Source organism: Nicotiana sylvestris, chromosome 8, assembly GCF_000393655.2.
Source record: "Nicotiana sylvestris chromosome 8, ASM39365v2, whole genome shotgun sequence".
NCBI classification, from domain to species: Eukaryota; Viridiplantae; Streptophyta; class Magnoliopsida; order Solanales; family Solanaceae; genus Nicotiana; species Nicotiana sylvestris.
Window position 1 is genome coordinate 200,754,437 of NC_091064.1, and position 8,168 is coordinate 200,762,604.

Below are 8,168 nucleotides of genomic sequence, written 5' to 3' on the forward strand. Positions count from 1 at the left end.
GTTATCTATAGCAGCCTTTCCGGCTCGCCCACTATATTCTTCATGTATACGTACATATGACTTGATGGAAGGTTTCCTTTACGTATGTTAATTTTGTAGTGCAGCAGATGTTATTCAAGTTCATATCTTAGATGCATGCTTCGGGGTGTTTGACAGGTAGGACTTAGGCACCCGTCGCGGCCCATCAATTTGGGTCGTGACAAAAGTGATATCAGAGCAGTTCTGTCCTAGGGTTGTCTACAGACCATATCTAGTAGAGTCTTGTTTATGGGTGTGTCATGCACCATACTTATAAACAACAGGCTACAGGACATATAGGATGTTATCCTCTCTTTTTATCTTTGATTGTGTGATACAAAAATTCATGTTCCTAACGATACGTTATATTTTTAACGATGCCTCCTAAGAGTACGGTCGCCCAGAAGGGAAAGTCCGTGTCTGGTGAGACTACTAGTCGAGTGCCACGAGTTACCAGGGCTCGGGGAGAGTCTCATGGTGAGATTCCATCTCAGACTTCACATACCCCGCCTTCTCTAGAAGAGCTCCGAGGGGAACCAGCTCCAGCTCCCGCCCCTGTACATTCATCACCTCAGCCGGATGCGTCGGGTTAGGATATGAGAGATGCTATTTAGTTATTGACCCGATTAGTAGCCGCGCAAGCTTGACATCAGGAAATAGGTATTGGTCATGTAGATAGGTCCGTCAGTGCGAGGGTTCATGACTTTATTAATTTAGACCCTCCGATATTTACTGGAGAAGATCCAAACGAGGACCCTCAGGTATTTATTGATAGAGTGTAGAAGACGTTACGAGTAATGAAGGCCACTACGACTGAGTCAGTTGAGCTAGCTTCCTATGGACTTCGAGATGTTGTAGTTAATTGGTACAAATCTTTGGAATTTTCCAGAGGTGAGGATGCCCCTCCAGCGGTATGGCAGGAGTTTATAGAAGTTTTTTTTCGTCATTATCTGCCACCAGAGCTTAGGCAAGCCAGAGTTGATAGGTTCTTGATCCTTCGACAGGGAAACATGAGTGTTCGGGAGTACAATATTCAGTTTGATTCGTTGGCTAGATATGCTCCAACTATTGTATCTAAGATGGAGGATCGAGTTCACCGGTTCGTGATGGGATTAGAGCCTTACTTGCTTAACGATTGTATATCGGTCTTACTTCAGCCATACATGGATATTTCTCGTATTCAGGCATACGCTCAGGGTGTAGAGGAGCGTATAGAAACATAGGGCCGATAGTGAGCATAATAGGTCCTAGAATAAGAGAGTGAGGTCTTCAGGTCCTTCTAGTGAGTCTCGAAGTGGTTAGAGGCAGCAGTACTCGAGGTATTCATCCCAGCCCTCGGCTAGCATGCCCCCTCAGTTTGGTGGTAAGAGATTTGATCATTCTACATATTCAGGGTCTGGTCAGAATTTCAGGGCCTCAGGTTCTCAGTATAGGGGTGAGTTGAATCAGATGAGGCCACTCTTGCCACGATGTACTCAATATGGTAAGCAGCATACCGGGTAGTGCCTTATGGGATTAGGTGTTTGTTATACTTGTGGTTATCTGGGCCATGTTATGAGGGATAGTCCGATGAGAGGTGATGCAAGCAAAGCTCAGCCGTCGGGATCTGCAATTGGTTCGTCATTATCAGTATGTCCCCCTGGGCAAGCTCCCTAAGCACCAATGAGTCGTGGTAGAGGCAGAGATGGAGCATCTAGCTCGAGCAGCCCTTAGAATCGCATTTATGCGTTGGCAGGACGACATGACCATGAGTCATCCCCTGATTTTGTTACAGATATATTATCAGTCTCCTCATATGATGTATATGCACTGATTGACCCATGTTCCACCTTATCATACGTTACTGCGTTAGTTGCTGGTAAGTTTGGAATAAAACCTGAATTGGTTAAACCTTTTGAGGTATCTAAACCTGTTGGGGACTCGGTGATAGCTAAGCAAGTATATAGGGATTGTATAATAGTAGTTCATGGTTGGTCTACCATAGCAGATCTAATCGAGTTAGATATGGTAGAATTTGATGTTATTATGGGTATGGAATGGTTGGCTTCTTGTCATGCCAACGTTGATTATAGATTAAAGATAGTCCGATTTCAATTTCCAGTGGAGCCTATTTGGGAATGGAAAGGTAATACGGTATCACCGAGAGGAAGATTCATTTCCTATCTCAAGGCAAGGAAGATGATTAGAAAGGGCTGTATTTATCACTTAGTTCGGGTTCAGGATGTGGAAGTGGAGTCACCAACCATTCAGTCCATCCCTGTGGTGAATGGGTTTCCCGATGTTTTCCCTGTTGAGCTTCTGGGTCTCCCGCCAGAGCGAGAAATTGAGTTTTCTATTGACCTACTACCAGATACTCACCCAATATCTATTCCTCCCTATAGAATGGCCCCCGTAGAGTTGAAAGAGTTAAAGGAAAAACTAAAGGACTTACTTGAAAAAGGCTTTATCAGACCTAGTACGACACCGTGGGGAGCACCTATGTTGTTTGTGAGAAAGAAAGATGGTTCCTTACAAATGTGTATTGATTATAGGCAATTGAATAAGGTAATGATCAAGAATAAGTACCTGCTTCCGAGAATTGATGATCTATTTGATCAGTTACAAGGTGCCAAGTGCTTTTCAAAGATAGACTTTGAGGTCCGGGTACCATCAGGTAAGGGTTAAGGATGGAGATATTCCAAAGACAACATTCAGGACTAGGTATGGGCGCTTTGAGTTTTGGGTTATGTCGTTCGGTCTGACCAATGCCCTAGCAGTATTCATTGATTTGATGAACCATGTGTTCAGGCCTTTCTTAGATCTGTTCATAATTGTATTTATTGACGATATATTGGTATATTCTCGTTCAGACGCTGAGCATGTAGATCATCTGCGTACTGTGCTCAGAGTTCTACAAGAAGGAAAGTTGTAAGTAAAATTTTCTAAATGTGAATTCTGGTTGAACTGTGTAACTTTTCTTGGGCATGTCATTACGAGTGAAGTCATCCGGGTGGATACACAAAATATTGAGGCAGTAAAGACTTGGCCTAGACCCACAACACCGATGGAGGTTCGTAGCTTTCTCGGTTTGGCAGGTTATTACAAAAGATTCGTGGAAGGATTTTCTTCCCTTTCAGCACCTTTGACAAAGTTGACTCAGAAGGGAGCAAAGTTTCAATGGACTGATGCTTGCGAACGGAGTTTCTAGGCATTAAAGGACAGATTAACGTCAGCACCGGTTATAACACTTCCAGAAGGGGCTGATAGTCTTGTGATCTATTGTGACACTTCAGGCATTGGATTGGGTTGTGTGCTGATGCATCATGGTAAGGTTGTGGCTTATGCTTCTAGACAACTAAGAAAGCACGAGAAAAACTACCTGACCCATGATTTAGAGTTAGCCACGGGGATTCATGCACTAAAGATGTGGAGGCACTACTTGTATGACATTCATATTGATATCTATACGGATCATAAGAGCCTTCAGTACATCTTCAAGCAAAAAGAATTGAATCTACGTCAAAGGAGATGGTTGGAGCTACTTAAAAACTATGACGTTGATATTTTATACCATCTGAGGAAGGCGAACGTAGTAGCCGATGCCCTCAGCCATAGATCTATGGGTAGGCTGTCATATTTGTAGCCAGAAAAGAGGGGAATAGCCCATGAGGTTCATCAGCTAGCTAATCTTGGAGTTCGGTTACTACACTCAGGTGACGTTGGAACTACTCTTCAGGATACATCAACATCCTCTTTAGTAACTGAAGTAAAGGAACGATAGTACAATGATCTTGTGTTAGTTCTTATAGGGATACCACCCTTCATAACGAGAAGACCCCGTTTGAAATTATAGAAGATGGGGTCCTCAGATATCGAGGACGATTATGCGTGCCTAATGTTGCAGGGTTGCATCGACAGGTTATGGGAGAAACTCGCTATTCTCGTTATTCTATCCATCTAGGAACAACAAAGATGTATCATGACATCAGGGAAGTATATTGGTGGGGCGGAATGAAAAAAGATATAGCAAAATTTGTTGCCCAGTGTCCTAACTGTCAGCAGGTTAAGATTGAGCATCAAAAACCGGGTGGATTATTGCATGCTATGGAGATTTTGACTTGGAAATGGGAAATAATCAATATGGACTTCATCGTAGGCTTACCTCGTACCCAGCGTAAGTTCGATTTGATATGGGTGATTGTTGATAGGCTTACAAAGTCAGCCCATTTTCTGCCCATTAGAACTACATATTCCTCAGAGGATTATGCGAGACTTTATATCAAGGAGATAATACGATTTCATGGTGTCCTTGTGTCTATTATCTCGGATAGAGGACCTCAATTTATAGCTAATTTCTGGAGTTCCTTCCAAAAAGAATTGGGGACTCAAGTAAGACTTAGTACAACATTTCATCCCCAGATAGACGGACAGGCTGAGCGTACTATTCAAACACTGGAGGATATGTTCTGAGATTGTGTAATAGACTTCAAAGGTAGCTGGGATGATCATCTGCCACTTATTGAGTTCACATATTATAATAGTTACCATTCCAGTATTTAGATGGCTCCATACAAAGATCTTTGCAGACGAAAGTTTAGGTCGCCTATAGGGTGGTTCGACAGCAAGTCATAGAAAAAGTAAAGCTTATCCGGGATCGACTATTGACAGCTTAGAGTTGTCAGAAGTCATATTCTGACATACGGTGATGAGATTTAAAGTTCGGGGTTGATGACTGGGTACTCTTAAAGGTATTACCTATGAAGGGTGTGATGAGGTTTGGCGAGAAAGGCAAACTTAGCCCATGGTATATTAGGCCTTATAGGATCATTCGGAGAGTGGGCCAAGTAGCTTATAAGTTAGAATTTCCCTCGGAATTGGAGTTTGTCCATCCGGTTTTTTACGTATCTATGTTGCGGAAGTGCATTGGCGATCCTACCCGAGTGGTGCCTACGAATGATGTACAGATTATAGAGGACTTGTCATACAAGAAAGTTTCAGTTGCCAATCTAGACCGACAAATCCACAAGCTGCGGAATAAGGAGGTATCCTCCGTGAAAGTACTTTGGAGAAACAACAATGTGGATTAAATGACTTGGGAGGCCGAGGAAAACATGAATTCTAGATATCCCTACTTATTTCCTCCTGCAGAAAAGGGTCCGGCCGAGACGTCATAATCATAAGGTACATGTATAAATTCTTGTGTCAGTTATTGTCGTTGGTCATGTGAGACCATTGTCGTTATTCATAATTATGGTCCTGTGTGTCATTGGATTATTTAGCTTCTACGGGAAGAGTTGGTAGTGGTGTTATTACAGAGGCGACCCTGCCAAAAGTTACATAGATTACGGGGAGTTTAACATTCAAGGACGAATGTTTCTAAGGGGGGAAGGATATTACATCTCGTATTTTCGTACGTTAAAAGTTTTGTCTTCGGTTAATTGTAGACTCGGGGATGAGATCATCTTGACGTTAACGTACTTACACTATTTATAACAAGCGATAAATAAGTTTTATGGAGGATAAAGGGGTACACAGATTAAAGAAAACAAGTTTGTTGAAACTGGCCAATTTGGGATAAAGTACGGGTCGAGCGATACTACCCGATAATTATGGACTAGTACCATAAAAGGTACCATATGGCCGTGATAATATGATATATATTAAAAATAAGTTGAATTTTAAGTAATTTGAGGTAATTTTTAAATTATGCGGGTAATTGGTTAATTACCGAGTAATGGGACATTACCCGGTTAACTAATAAATGGATAAAAATTAACAAAATCACACCCCCTAAGAAACATGGCAGCCCCCCTTTTAGTTTAAGGTGAGTCATTCATCACCTTTACATGTGTCACAAGGGCTAATTTGCAAAGTCTTATCTAATGAAGAGTCTAGTGAGCCTTATCCAAATAGAATTGGTAAAGATCAGAAAACATTCATTTTGCATTCTATCTTAAAGCCAAAAACGCGAGAAAGCAGAATCATCTTCGTTCATCAATTCATCCAAATCTTTAGCCAACATTTTAATTGAAATTTCAAGAGATTCAAGTAGAAATCTCGTTCAACATATGTCACTGAAGCAGAAGCTTCATCTCATTCGAATAATTCAGGGAACAGGTATGTTAAGGCCCTCCCTTCTTTTTTTTGGCATGGTCCAAATTATATTGAAGAAACGAGCAAATACACAGTTTCCATAAATTACTCTATTCATAGAATTATTAGGGGTGTCTATATTCTTGATTCCCCATGAAAATTATTATTATTCTCTGTTCATGGGCCTTAGAATAATACGCAGTTGGAAAAATTTATCCGGAATTAATATTGAGATTATTACGTATTTTTCATGCATTTCATACATGTGCATTGACCCATGACCAAATGCTGTTATATACGCGTATATATGTAAATATATGTATATGGGATATAGGAAAATGTTACAGTGTTACATACGCACCACTACCTAATTAGCTGGTATATCTTGATGACGTTACCTACAGTGGCCGAGACGATATGATGGGATACCCTCAGTGGCTTGATGATATTATGTACACCCATACCTATGCATGGCACGACAGTTATACGCACGTGCATGACATTATAAATGTTTCAGAATTTATAGAGTTATTCAGATTTAAAGATGTGTTTCTGTATTTCATGTTTCATCTATGTCTTTTACGTACAAATTTTCATGCCTTACATACTCAGTAAATTTTTGTATTGACACCCTATTTCACGGGGCTTGCATTTCATGCTTGCAGGTGCAGGTAGGCAAGCTGACGGTCCCCCTTCTTAGGATCCCTGATCAGCGAGAGTTGGGGTGCTCCATTTGATCAGGAGCTGCTTTTGATTTTGGTATGATACTTTTGTATATATATATATATTAGTATGACGTGGCTCAGTCCCTTCTTTGTACAGTTATGTTTCTGTTAGAGTTCTGTGGACAGTATATCTAGTTGGGCTGTATGTGGCCTTGTCTGCCTTCAGTTTTGAATGTATAGTTGTCTATAGTAGCCTTGCCGGCTCGCCCGCTGTATTCTGCATGTATACGTACATATGCCTTGATGGCAAGTTTCCTTCACATATGTTAATTTCATAGTGCAACAGATGTTATTCAGGTTCATATCTTAGACGCATGCTTAGGGGTATTTGACAAGTAGGACTCAGGCACCCGTCGTGGCTCTTCGATTTGGGTTGTGACACTCTAGATGCTTGATTATCATCACAATATGTTGTCTAGACTCAAGAGCATATACAGTGTTAAGTCTTCTAGTCGTTCACTTGTGGTATGAAGTAGGTTCTTATATCTGGTTGATAAGCATAGATTTGGGAAGATTGGCTGGTGGCCTGGCTGTTGTGATTAAGGTGGGTTTATGGCAAGGTGTCAATTTCATGGCAAGGATTCCATTTGGTGGAATGCATATGTTATCATTTTAGAGCATTTAGGGATGTTGTTTGACTATTGCAATGATGGGTAAGCGCTTGGCAGAGTCTTCGGGGTGTTCTATGATCAGTATTACATGAGTTTTTGAAGTATTCAGCTAAATAGCCGTGCGTGATCGGGGCATGCTATGAAAATCTGGTACTTTGAATTACTGATAAGGTGTTCTATGGCTTCGACCTAAGTGGTAGAGTCTGCTAATGTCGATTGGATTGTAGGATCATGGGCTGTATTAGTTTCCGGATCAAGGGATTGCTTGGTTATTTCTTTGAATGGTCATATGCTGGTGAAGCACGGGTTGCTCTACACGTATTATCTATGTATTGAAGATCAGATTAAGATGAGTGGCTATCGAGAAGGTTCTGGCAAGTTTCAAGTCTTATGTAGCCTTTAAGGACTTTTGAATTTGTCTACGGGCAGGCTTGAAATCAGTAGCGAATGGTAATCGGATATGTGGTATTTCCTTGTCAAGAAAGGTCTACATATCAATGCTGGAGTGATGCAAGAAATGGTTTCAGGTTCACAGGAGGTTTCTTCAGGGTGGTCATATCAGATTGAGTTACTTACGAGTTGGTAGTCCGTGTAACTTGGATGAGTTAGAGGTGATTGGTTCTGATTACTCGGGTATGTGTTAATGAGTTCCGAAGAATTTGTCGTAGTTATGACCACGGCCAGAGTTGGTGTTTACTACATGCATAAAAGCTATATTGCCTGTGGTGATGTTTCCCTAGAT